At 42.5% G+C, this 13,757-nt stretch overlaps 1 protein-coding gene across 3 annotated transcripts in view; it reads right to left on the bottom strand.

Moving 5' to 3' along the window:
* Positions 1-13,757, bottom strand: part of CNKSR3 (CNKSR family member 3) — a 108,486-nt gene that overhangs the window by 83,739 nt on the left and 10,990 nt on the right. The window contains exon 1 of one of the 3 annotated variants that reach the window (XM_057739942.1): positions 22-131. The exons of the other annotated variants lie outside the window; for them this stretch is intronic. The gene's annotated coding sequence lies outside the window, so the exon portion shown is untranslated. Of the gene's footprint in view, positions 1-21; positions 132-13,757 lie in introns of those variants that run through there. 3 annotated transcript variants of the gene reach the window in all.

Below are 13,757 nucleotides of genomic sequence, written 5' to 3' on the forward strand. Positions count from 1 at the left end.
CCACATCACTCAGGTGCCTACCTGCAAAGGTGCCTCTTTGAGACCTGTGGGGACCATCCTTTCTCCCTTTGCACGTGCAACCCTAAAAGTCCTTTGGGAAGTCTGCAACTTTCTGTGGTCTTGAAACTGAGGGGATCAACTCTGGTGACTAAAGAACAGACGTAATCACCATTCTGACAGCTATTCCCACAGTGCTTACAGGAGCACATCTTACGAAATAACTTCTTGGCTCCCAAGAAGAAACCGAGCTGGTTTCCTTAATTGTGCTTGGCGAGACGGAGCGCCTTCCATGCGGGGCTAATGGGCCAGTTGATGACAGAAGATGATTACTCAGTGGAACACACACTACACCAGGGACACACCCAAGGATTACTGTCACACCCACTGGTTATCAAGTGCCACAGCAAAGCAGGAAATGGAATAAACCATGGACATTAATTGTGATAAAAGAGGAAATACAATCTCGAAGGGCCCGACTTTGGCAACAACCTTCTCTCTGACTTTTTTTATTTTTAAGATTTATTATTTAGTTAGTTAGTTAGTTCCGGCTATGTTGGGTATTTGTTGCTGCGCACAGGCTTTCTCTAGTTGTGGTGAGTGGGGACTACTTTTTGTTACAGTGCACGGGCTTCTCATTGCGGTGGCTTCTCTTGTTGCGAAGCACAGGCTCTTGGAGAGTGGGCTTCAGTAGTTGTGGCACGTGGGATCAGTAGTTGTGGCCCGAGGGCTCTAGAGCACAAGCTCAGCAGATGTGGCACATGGGCTTAGTTGCTCTGAGACATGTCGGATCTTCCCAGATGAGGGATCAAATCCGTGTCCCCAGCATTGGCAGGTGGATTCTTAACCCCTGCACCACCAGGGAAGTCCCCTCCCTCTGACTTTTAGTGACTGTATTCTACAGATCGATATTAGTATATATCAAGCCTCAGAACACTACGTTAGGGAATAACCAGAGACAGAGATTTAAGAAATAGTCCATATCTTGCAGTTTAAGAGGTATAATTGGCATCTCCCCTTTTCAATGCCATCTGATGTCCACAGACCCCCCAAAGGGTATGATTCAATCTTTCACTTCACCATTCTTCTCACTGAGTTGTAATTTACCATTTGCAAAAAGCAAAGTATGTGTTCAATTTGAGACTACTGTATTTTGTTGGAAATGTGAAAAAATTTCCCCAGGACATCCCTGTAATGTATGCAACAAAACGACGGCTAGGGTTTTTTTTAAGCAGTTACTATACGCCATATAGTTTATTTTACCATTTATTGTGGTAAATGCTTCACCTGCATTAGCTCACTGAATCCTCAACACAAACCCTCAAAGTTTAGTAACAGCATGACCCCAAATTTAAAAATAAGCTGGCTGACTTAACAATGCATAGAAATTGGCCAACATCACACATCTAGTAAGTGACTGGTAAAAGTGACTGGTAAGCAGCCAGCCCTGGTCTTAACCACCATATGCTACTGTAGCAGCCACAAATGTTTTTAGAATGAGGAATGGCCCAAACACAAACACACAAACTTAGACAACCATAACAGACAGAAAAGAGAGAGACTATGAATGAATACACGAATACATTTTCTCTCAAGGCACAATCCTTAAGAGTAAAACGGTTATTCCTCTGTTGCGGGCAATTAACGACAGGCATCCAAAGTAGACACATTCCATTGAGAGCCAGGATTTTTAAAAGCTCATTCCAGCTTTGTCAGAGAGACTTCCAGGTTATACCTTCTCCCCCATCAACTGTTGACCAAAGGCCTTTATTGCAGGAGCCCTAATTTAAGTAGATAAACAGACACCTCCCTGACCATTTCAAGTGCAAATGTTAATCTTGTCATTGGGCTTTGGAATGGAAATGTTTGGTTTTTTGTTTTTTTCTTTTTTAAGAGAAAAAGAATGTTAACTTCATGGAACAAAAGAAAAACAAGACAAAACAACTTCATTCCTTACATCTCACTGCAACGATATTTCACTTTCATTATACCTTTGGATCTATAAAAAAAGAACAAAACCAACAATTATAACAAGATCTATAGTACAGAGTCTGTTCTTATAAGAAAAATAGTCTTGTAATGTTTTTATAACATTATAGTCATTATAGTTACCACCAAGGATGATAATTACCTACCTTAACCCACAAAACTGTTTTTTAGATCTTCTGATGACAATTAAGTCATTATAAAAAATTGATTTCACCACATTTATCACTTCCAGGAAGTCTACCACAACTACACTTAATAAGACAGCTTTTTCTTAGATCCTCAGCATTCTCCCTGAATTCCTATGGTTGCTTCTAGGCATTCATACTTTTCTTTTGTTATTAGTTAGTCTTAAATGTTTCTTTTCTCCTTGATTCACTAGAATATGATTTTAGGAGATGGAATTTCTACAGCAGAGCTGGAACATTACATATTATCTCAAGTTAAGTTAGTTTTTAAATCAGAAAATAGGAAAAAGATTCCAATATGCATGCTACCTTAATAAAACACTTTTTTAATTTTTATTTTATGTTGGGGTAGAGTTGATTAACAACTTGTGTTAGTTTTAGGTGTACAGCAAAGTGATTCAGTTATACAAATACAAGTATCTACTCTTTTTCAAATTCTTTTCCCATTTAGATTATTACAGAATATTGAGCAGAGTTCCTGTGCTATACAGTAGTTAATAAAATCCATTCTAGGGCTTTTTTTAAAAAAAAGAAAGAGAAACAGAAACACTGTCAGTGATGCAAAAAGAAGTTACAAAACAGAATTTCGAATTGCTAAAATATACAAAGAAAGACGTTAAATTGATTAAAGTAATAGTTATAAATATCCTCCAAGGGATCACATACTCAGAAATCATGGGGAAGGAGGGAGGGGAAATAGAAGCAGAGAAATGGCTGTTTTTTTTTAAGTGGTAACGATTAAAAACTAAAATTTTACCTTGTTAAATTATTTTTAAAACCACATTCCACCGAAATGATCATTGTGGATGGTGGAGGATGGACGCTTTCCCAGAACTGAGTATGTGTTTAACCCTGGGAATGACATGGCAATGTCAGCCACCCACAACACTCTGGGAAACAATGCAGAGCCAGAGTAAGGGCAGCCACACCCTGCAGAGGTGGGTCCTCATTTGTTTTTTTTCATCCTACCATAATCAAGCCCCATTAGTTTTAAGTATAATCTGTGTGTTCTTCCAGAGTTCAGGACCTCAGAAATGAATACCCATGCAGCTGCTTCTGGATCTGGCAGAGCCAGTATGATTCATCTGGGCCTGGGTCTGAAATGTTCATAGTATGTATTTGTAAGATTTTGGTATAAAGTGCACGAAGCTAAAAGTGGAAATGGGAGGAGGGGGCAGTGTTTCTTACATGCTCCAGCATCCTGGGGTTGCAAGAGGAGGGAAACTTCCAAACGCTTGCATTGTGGCCCAGTGATTAGGACTCTGGGCATTCACTGCAGGGTGCAAGGGTTCGATCCCTGGTCAGGGAACTAAGATCCCACACACTGGGGCGGCCAAAAAAACAAACAAAAAAAACCCAAATGCTTGCATGCTATTGCTGACCACTTCTAGAGCGAACATTCCTACAAATGCTCAGCCCACTAGGGTGAAGACTGAACATACAAAGACTACATTATATGCGGAGCTAGAACCGATGGTTAATCATTAATCAGCCACGGGCAGCAGATTGCAGGTGATAAAACACCGAACACCCACAGCTCAAGGTGTAACCTCCAGGCCATACCCCCTCAGCCCTCACTTCCTCTGCACTCCCACCGCCTCCTCTGCAGACTCCTTTCCTCTCCAATCCTCACTGCCTTCTCCCCTCTTCCACTGCCTGGCAGCCCAAACTCCTACTTCTTTTTTCACTCAAGTCAATATTTTAGTAATTCCTTTCCTTTTTTCTAACTAAGAGTTTTTATGCTCCCTTACGCTATAAAAGTCCAGTCAATTTCACATTTCACAGATCAAAGGAAATAAATACCCAGGAAGTCAAGTTAATTTTTGCACAGAGCCTTTAACTAGTATTTCTCCTTGAGATTCAGGGGCTTCCCCTACAGTAGAGGGACCAGTTCACTCCAGGTCTAAAACCCAGTAGAATGCCATGCTCCTTAACAGAGAGGCAAGTGCTTCCCTGATAGAGTTCTGAATCAAATAACATTTAGGAGCCTGAAAAAAAATACATACACATATATATAGAGTTCTGTATATGTGTGTGAGGATAGATGGACATAGATATCTATACATGTATTACATATGTACACACACACACACACACACTTCCTCCACAAAGGAAGGCCACTCAAAGACATAAAGTCCTCCATTGGCTTCCACCTGCTCAGAGACGTAAACGGGGCCCTGGTGATATAGCCCCCTCCCCACACACCACCCCTCCAGGCTCATCTCTCTCCACCCACCTTGAAACAGACCCAGCACGATCAAGTTCTTTCAGTTGGGAGTAAATGCCATCTTTCTCTTGCCTGCCAGTTTTCTCCCAAATCTTTTCCTTCCCCTCCTCTAGGCCTGGCTACCCCCTGCTCATCCTATAGGTCTGGATTTGGATGTAGCTTCCTCCAAGAAGCCCTCCATGCTGTGCCCATTCAAACTCTGAGTGAATTATTCCTCTGCACTCTTAGGGTGCCCTGTAGCTGACATGCCTGTGGGTTTGTCTGTCTACTTCACTCAATGGAAGGTCCCAAAGACACAGGAACCCCGTCCAGTTCACTGCATCTCGTAAAGACATTACAAATGACAGATGCTGTATATATGTTCGATGATGTATATATCTTTAAAGTTTATCTCTATTTGCACCAATTTTCCTGCTAACAAATGGCTTCCACCTCTGGGCTGTAACAGACACTATTTATACATGAGTTCACAGCATTTAGAATATTTCAGATAAATCTTACAATATGTAAAGGTAAATCAAAAGTAACAAGGGATTCTTCCAAGGTTTTGGGTCCATCCATAACAAATCTTTTCTACATAAATAGGTAAACTACAGAATAATACAGAACCCAAGTAGAGAGCCATTTACTCTCATTTCCAAATTTTCATTTCCAAAAGAAAAAAAAATTGTGGGGAAGAATGGAGTAGAGAGACAGAGAGTTTCTGTGGAATAACTCTCCTCTATAGAAGCCACTAGTACATAGTCACTCAGTGAGTGAATAGCTTTGTTAGTATTAAAGTAAGAGACTGCATAATCTATGGTGTTCTGTTACCCAGTTCAGGGAGGGCAGAACATGTCCCAGTTCATCAAATATCTAGTTACCAAACAGTCGTCTATTCCAAAAGATGGTTACAGATTTTAAAGAATTAAAATAAAATGCATTCAGTGCTTAAGTCATACTGAGACTAAAACAATGCTGCATTCATTAAGGAAGATGCTTTAACACTGCGTGGTCTCTCAGGACGTCAATGCCTCTTCTCCCATTTGCTCCTGAATTTACTCAGACTTCTGTACCCATCAACCCACCAAAACTAACTTTCAAGTTCACCAGTGTCCTCTACACACTAAATACACTGGTCAATTCTCAGTCTCCCCTCATTGGCCCACCAGCAGTACTGGGCCCAGAGGACCACTCTTTCCTTCTGGGGGCACTTTCCTCACTGGCCCCAGGACACCACCCTTCCCAAGGTTTCCTGCACTTCCTGGCAGCAATGTGCTGGTTGTTCAACTCCCAGACTTGTAAAGGTGGGAACATCCCAGATTTCTCCTCTGCCCTTCTATTCCTCTGCCCACTCATTGAGTGATATCATCCATTCTCAGAGATTTAATACCATGTATATACCTTAGTGGCCACCAAATTTCTATCTAGTTCCAAGCTCCCCCATTCATGCAGACACACATATCTGCTTCACTTGGTGAACGAACAAGCACGGACACCACAAATCCAAATATTCCCTTAACCATCTCCTCCCACACTCTTCCACCTTTCCATGGGTGGCAACTCTATTATTCCAACTCCCCAGACCATAAACGTCAAGGGTATCCTCTCACACCACCACCCGATCTCGTGGTAAATCCTGGGCCTTTCAGAACACACAGAACGTGGCTACCTCTCACAGTGGTGACCACAGCTGCCACCTGGTCCAAGCATCATCTTTTAGATGGTTAACTGGCTCCCCGATTCAGCCCTTGCTCACTTCTGCCTACTCAACACAGCAACCACTGTAATCTTAAAATGTAAATCTGATATCACTCCTTGGCTCCAAACCCTCCAATGGCTCCCCAAACACCAAATTAAAGCCAAAACATACATAACAATCCCTAAGGCTCTGCGCTATCTGCCCTACCCCCTCCCCTGATCTCCTCTCCTGCTGCTCCGCCCTTGGCTCCCTCTGTTCCTGCCTCGCTGGCCTCCCTGCTCCCTCCACATGTCAGGCTCTGGGCTGTCTCAGGGCATTTGCACGTGCTGTTCCCTCTGTCGAGAACATTCTTCTACCTGTTAGCCGAGTGCTCACTGAAAGCTTTACCCCAGCCACCCCAGTTAACACTGCATCCCCGCTTCTCTCCTGCATCTACCTACGGCCCTTGTCTTGCAGCATGGACCACATCCATGTGCTACGAGTTTTACGTATTGTGTGTCAAGCCCCACCAGAATGTCAGCTCCGGGAAGACAGGAACTGCTTACTGTCTCTTCTATTCACTGCTGTTTCCTCAGCGCGTGGAATAGAGTCTGGTACTGGGTAGGCACTCAGTAAATACTGTTGACTGAATGCCTGGTGACTAGCTACTTTCACCTAATTTAGTGGAAATGCTGGTTAACAGGGCACTCTAGTTAACGGACAAAAAGTTAAATGCAAAGAGTTAGTTCTGTTCCTCCTAACGTGGCCTAGTGACAGTACTTTATCCAAAATTTCATTTCCCAAATTAACGTGAAAGACAAGCAGCATCATGTCAGAACACCAGGTTGTGCAGTTAGTATTAATTTAAAAATCAGAGATGAGAAATGAGCAATTTTTGGGGGGGGGGGGGGGCGGGCCACACTGTGCGACATGCAAGATTTTAGTTCCCCGACCAGGGACAGAATCCGTGCTCCCTGCAGTGGAAGCGAGGAGTCTTAACCACTGGACCGCCAGGGATGTCCCAGAAATGAGCAAATTTTAATGGGAAACATCAGCCGTGCAGAATACCAGGGAGATGTTATAAGAAAAATCACCTATTGTTTTATGCTGATTCTATTAAGTAAAGAATCTGTTAACTTCACCTGAAACTCACAGAAGAAATCTAAGGGTTGGTTGGGCCAATGACGAACAAGAAAACGGGCCCCGTCATGCCTGTGGAAGATGGATCTGCCACCCCCTTGAGTGCCAGGCCCTGGAAGAGCCGCACATACCCATGGCTGTCTTCCAGGCAGTGCAACCCAAAGGAGGCACTAATCTCAGGGAACTGGCTCCCCAACCTACACAGCAACTGCAGCCAGAACTGCTGATCTCACGAAGCACTGGACAAGACTGCAGGGATTACTGCGATGCATTTAGCATTTATCACCACTGATTTTACATCTCCACTGACATGCTGTCCTGTAGGACCCTAACCGTCTCTACTTCACTTTGTGTTCTATGTCTTAGACTGTGATGTACAGAAATAATTCAGGGTGTCATATTCACGTATATTGCATCATTTCACACTCAAGTTGGAGGGCCTAAATTTCAGCTAACACTCTCCAGTTTTAACACATTCCGTGTGCCAAGCTGCATGATATTTACACCTCATTAAAACATGAGACAATCAGAGTGCTGCAGTGAGAGAGGGCACGGTGTTCTCTGAAGTATCTGAATCATGCAAGATGCTGGTGCCATGCAAGACCTTCCCCTATGAACCAGAGAGGCTTCTGAGGCTGCTACCCTTAAGGTGTGCTCACTCGCAAACCTGCAAAGCAGCTCCTCCCAGAAATTCAACACACTTCAATAGTGCTGCCATGCTAAGGCACTGAGGCATAAATCGTGGACATGAAAGTCCCCCTCTCTCCACTCCTACACGCAGAGTCTGCCAAGGCGTCTGGACCGCTCATAGGCCGTGCCTCTCTCGGCAGTCACCCCCCACCCCCACCCCACCCCCGCCAAGGCTCCTGCTCTTATTCATGCCTCTTCAACTCTCCCAAGAGACCACCCCAAATGCCTTCCAGATTCCAACCACTCCTCCCTCCAAAGCCTCCCCACATCCCACAGTTCTGCCAGCAATACCCCTCCTTTCCAACCCCTGTATTATTTCTCCACTATCCACTGAATTAAGAACAAACTTTCTAAAAGTCAGTGGCTCTCAAACTGTGGTCCACAGACCACCTCAAAAAGATTCATGGGCTGCCTGCTTAAGCACCCAGCAAACAGGGCCTCACCTACACTCACATCTACAGCAGCAGGCTCTGGGGATTTAGGGCCGGGAATCATTTGGTCCTTATTAGTGAGTGACTCTCGGGTCCACTAAAATCTGAGTGCCAACACCCTAAGTCTTGCATTCAAGCAACATGGCTGGACACATCTGCTGTGCTGGATTATCGTGTATCAAACCAACCCATAAGACTAAAAGAGAAATCGTTTAAAAGATGGGCTAGCAATTTGAAGGTAAGAGAGAGCCGCTAAGGCTGCCAGGTTTAAGGGTTCAAGATCCTGGCAAGAAAGACAGGAAAGTGAGTCCCACATTCTCTCCCATGTGGCCCCTTACAGCTTTTCTGAGTCCCCAGCAGCCTAAGGATGAGGCCAAGCAGAAAGGAGCCCTGGCTCTGAACACAGGAGATAAATCATCTGATTACCCTAGAATGTACAAACAAGAGAACAAAATCCACCTCAAATTCCACCATCCATAGAAAACCAATGCTGGCACTGTAATATATTTCCTTCTGCTCTTTGTAAATATACACTCGAACAATCTCGGAAATTTAACTTATGCAAAACTAGAATTTAAAAACATTGACTATCCAAAAGTACATAATCCCTATTAAATATATTTTAAAATACATCTTTTTCCATTTACAGTAGCCCTATCAAACATTAAAAAGAAAAAAGATATAAATACAGTATTCCCTACAACTATTTTTATCGAGTGGTAAAATTACAGGTTAAATTTAAGTAGGTCAGTTCAGACCACACTATTAATAACATCAATGTTTTCCACTTGCCCTTAAAACTTATTACCAGGGCAAACTCACGCTGGTACCTACCCAAGAGCAGCCAGGTAAGAGGTCAGGTTCTAGAATCAAACGTTTCTTGACACAAACCCCATCTACTGGTTACACATCCTCAGAGAGGTCAGGGCCTGGTTTCCTTAACTCTAAAATGAAGATGATGAAAGCGCTGCCGTTGTGAGGACTAAGCGAGATAATTCACGAAAAGCCACAGCAAGGGCGGAGCCCACAGGAAATCTCTGTAAATGTCACCTGTGAACTGCTGCCTCCCCAACAAACCATAAGCGTCTCCACGACAGGCTTCGCTTATGCTAATTCATCTTTTTGTTCCTAGCATGAAGCAGAGGAACTGGTACCAAAAAGGAAATCTATATATTTTTTCATTTTAAGTTTTTAAAGGGAATAAATGGTTGGAATAAACACCTAATGAAGGTTTAACAGAAGATCATAGATAATGAATATATGTATGTACAGATATATGTAAATATAGTCTATATATGTGTGTGTGTGTGTATACACACACGGACTGTTCACTTACAGAGCAAGCTGAAAAGTTAAAACATTCTGAAATTTTTATTGAGAAGTTTTGTAGATTGTATTTTGGGGTCAGTGTCACCCCAGTTTTAAGTTCTAAAACTAGTGTTTTCCCTGTTTATTTTGTCTCCCAACTCAGAGCACCAGGAAGATAGAAAGACTTTAAACTGATAACCTACTATTTCAACCAGGACCCCACAAAACAGCACAGAAGTTAGGAGCAAATACCTTATTTCAAGATATATGCTTTATTTTATACATACAATCTTTCTGTGCAAACAGAAATAGTTCCCATCAGGGACCAATACCACACAGCCAGTGGCAAAGTAAACTCAGTCAAAAGAAGCCAAATTCTTGTTCTCACACTGAAGAGTCACTACTCAATGGTTGGCTGGGTCATCACGGTGTTGGTATTTCTGGCTTAATAATACCTGTAGGGAATTATGTATTATAATCTTAGAAATAAGGGAATTAGTTAATAGCAAAAATGAAATTAAAGGTAACAAACAGATTTACTAAATAATTAATGAATTGCTATGTAAGGGTGTATTCATATCTTACATGTCTGTTCCTCACTAAGACAATTAACACCTGACCACAGCTGTCCACGGGGGGAATCAACACCCTAGCCCACAGATATGTTATGTTCAGCCCATACTCCAAAAAAAAAACAAAAAACAAAAACCTGTTGACAGATTTCTAAAAACTGGAAAATGTCACATAGAAATCCAGATATCCAACTTCATTTGAAAACAAGAACAACAACAAAAGGAGCAGAAGATTCTGGAAACTGTAGGTCCACAGTCAGCAGAAAGGGAGCAGTACATGTATCTTTGGGTTTGCTACAGCCTTCACCACCCCCTACTGTCTCGCGTGCCCCTACATCTCAGTTTCTGACATTGCCTCCGGGCCCCTGTAGGCATCTAAGTTTGCAACTCTTGTTGCAAGTCTCAGCGGCCATTGCTGGTCCTCAGTGTTGACTTCTGGAGCAGCTTTTTGATTTTGGGCTCTCTTGGCCCTTGTCAACTGTGCCCAAGGGGCAGGGCGGGGGGGGGGGGGAGGCGGGGACTGGGGATGAGGATGTTCTCAAACTCCATCTGCACGGACTCAATGTCCATGGACTAAACCAAAAGAGCTTTTCACCTTGGACTGCAACATATTTGCCACTCCGAGTATTTCTCTTTTCTGCTTTTTCTTTCTCTCATTTCCCTTTGCATCTGCATGCACTGTTCAAAGCCAAAATGTGAGTGCTAAGTGAAGGAAAATAACTATCCACTCTCCCCTAAAATGGGATGGGGGAGGGGTGTCACATTCTGCTCCTCTATGAGAGCGGAGCCTGGAAATTCCACACAAAACCTAAACAGGTCCCTTCAGATGGTGAAACATTCCCCTCATTCTGTGTTTTCCTGGGGCTGAACACTCACAGAGGTACACAACAAAAGGGTCCCCTGGGCCTGGGGTGGCGCAGCTGGCTGGGAGCCCATGGGGACAAAGGCTTTAACTCTTCCCTGCCCACTGTGTGAAAAAGACACTTACAGAGCTCGGTGCATTAATGCCCCTACTGAAATCTCTAACAGCTGTCCCTACTGGAAAATTCTCCTTCCTAATCAATCATTACACGTTAGCTGAAATCCAGCTGCAGACAAGAGTTATGGGGGATGGTCTAACATACATCATTTATTTCTCTAGGCTCCACGTGAGTGGTACAGACCAGTGGTTCTCAAATTTTACCAGCACCAAAATCACTGAGGGACACAGCTTCACTGTTAATCCACAGCTTCCTAAATCCCACCCCCAGGGTTTCTGATTCTGTGGCTCTGATTCCCAGGCCATGGGGCCTGAGGATTTACATATCTAAGTTCCCATGCTGAAAAAGGAAGTTGATTGGATAAATAAGGAGATCCTACTGCACAGCGCAGGGAAATATATTCAATATCTTGTGATAAACTGTAACAGAAAAGAATATGAAAAAGAATACATATACATATAACTGAGTCACTTTGCTGAAGAGCAGAAATTAAACACAACATTGTAAGTCAACTATACTTCAATAAAATATTTTTAAATCTTACACTTAAAACAGGATCTAGTTTTTAAACATGTATATTTGTTTAAAACAAAATAGATTACATCTTGCAAACACTAAAAAATAAAAGGAAATTCAAGAACAACAGTGACAAGATGTTGAGCCACATGTATGTGGCTGGGAAACAGTTTCTTGAAAATCTTAGTATAAAAATGTCAGGAGTCAGGGACAATTGTCATAGACTTACACGTGCTCATTATGTATCCCAATTAGATGGCAGCAAATAAGAATGAAGAGCTTCTCCACCTCCAAAACCAGTCTTTCTTTACAGATCAGTTTTAGATGAGATTCTTCAACTTGGATGCCTGTAACCAAACCACTTCATACCATCTGTCTTTCGATGTCTTACTAACGAGCAGTATTTGTGTTTCTTATTTAACACTTATTACCAACAATTTTAGGCTTTAGCATAGACAGCCGTTTTCATAAGCGCTACTCACAGCTCTGTCATCTGCTCATGGTTAGTTTAAGACTCCAGTTGGAATCCATGTTAAGATGGTGCTGACAACATCAATGGTGCTTCCTGAAGTCTGCTCCACTCTACACATTAAGCTAGTTTTCCTGTTTCAAAGGTCATATTCCAGGTAGACTTTTGACTTGATTCTCTCTAAGACATGGTAATATAAAATTACTCTGAGAACGTGAAAATCTGTTCAAATAACACAGGTTAAAGTAAAGTTAGAAACACAGAAATACACACACACACACACACACACACACACCCCCGTATCCACTCCTAAACCCAAAAGCACTGAATTTCCCTTCTGCTGAATATCTCTGAAAATAGGAAATAGAATGTTTCCTTTCACTAAAAGGTTTTCCTCAGGAAAGCATGATTCAGGTGATCACAATCACTGCCTTTTCTAATCGATGACACGTAGGGGTTTTCCTCTAACAGGTCTGAAACTCTCCTTAAAGGGGTAGAAACGGGTGGGCGGGTGACATTAGGTGTGTGTAATAAAGCTTCTAGGTTATTCTAATATAAGCCTGATGACCTTCAGTTCTCTCCCACTCACTCCTTCCCTGTTGATAAGTGATGCATTAAATATTTTTTTAATGTGTTCAACTCTTACCTATTGCAAATTTCTCAAAATACCATCTATTCAATTAAAAACATGGTGACTATTTTCCAAAGTAAAATTAAGACAGTCTATCAGTGGAGCAAAATATTTTAAATTAGATCTATTGACCAGTTTCTGGTCAAAATATCTGACTCAACTATTTTTTGTTTTCATAAAAAAACTTTCTAATTTTGACAACTAAGGATGTGCATTCTAAGGAACTGTTTTGCTCTAGTAAACACAACTGCATCTGCCCTTCTGATCCCAGGTTAAAAACTGTTCCATCAGCCATTTGATGTCAAAGAAAACAAACTAGGCTAAGTCCACTTGCACAAAAACCCTATTCATAGATGAATAAACAGCTTCAGAAACTGCAGCTCCCAGCAGAATGTGCCAGAAGAGAACAATGACGTGAACAAAGCGTGTGAATGACGCAGAAAGACAGCTCGTGCTCTCCCTTCTAAATGACAAGAGAGTAACCAGGATGAGGGGAGGGCAAGGAGGGCTCTTAACCCTGGCTGAGAAAGAAAACCATGAATCCACATCCCAACTTCAAATCTAATCTTTAAATTATTCAGATATGAAGCTAAGTAAACCGACTCCACCTAACACTTGGCTTCTCAAATGCTGGAATCATCAGTACCTTTGTTCAAGACACCATCACCTCCAGAATATCACAGGGCCTTCCAGCTGGGCTCCCTAAGCTCATCTCTGCCCCAAGAATCTACATCAGATCACATCACTCCCTTGCTTTCCAGAATAACTAGAAAATATTGCAAATGCCTGTCCAAGACTTAAAAGACCCTCCATGATCTGACCGCTGTCTCCCTGTCCCACCCCATCCCCACCCACTGCAACCCCACTGTCCTTGCTCCTCGTGACTCCATGGTGCTTCCTTTCGTCAAACACCCCAAGCTCATTTGCACCTCAGGGCCTTTGCACAAGCTGTTCCTGCTGCC

The sequence above is a fragment of the Hippopotamus amphibius genome, chromosome 6 (assembly GCF_030028045.1).
Source record: "Hippopotamus amphibius kiboko isolate mHipAmp2 chromosome 6, mHipAmp2.hap2, whole genome shotgun sequence".
Classification (NCBI taxonomy): domain Eukaryota; kingdom Metazoa; phylum Chordata; class Mammalia; order Artiodactyla; family Hippopotamidae; genus Hippopotamus; species Hippopotamus amphibius.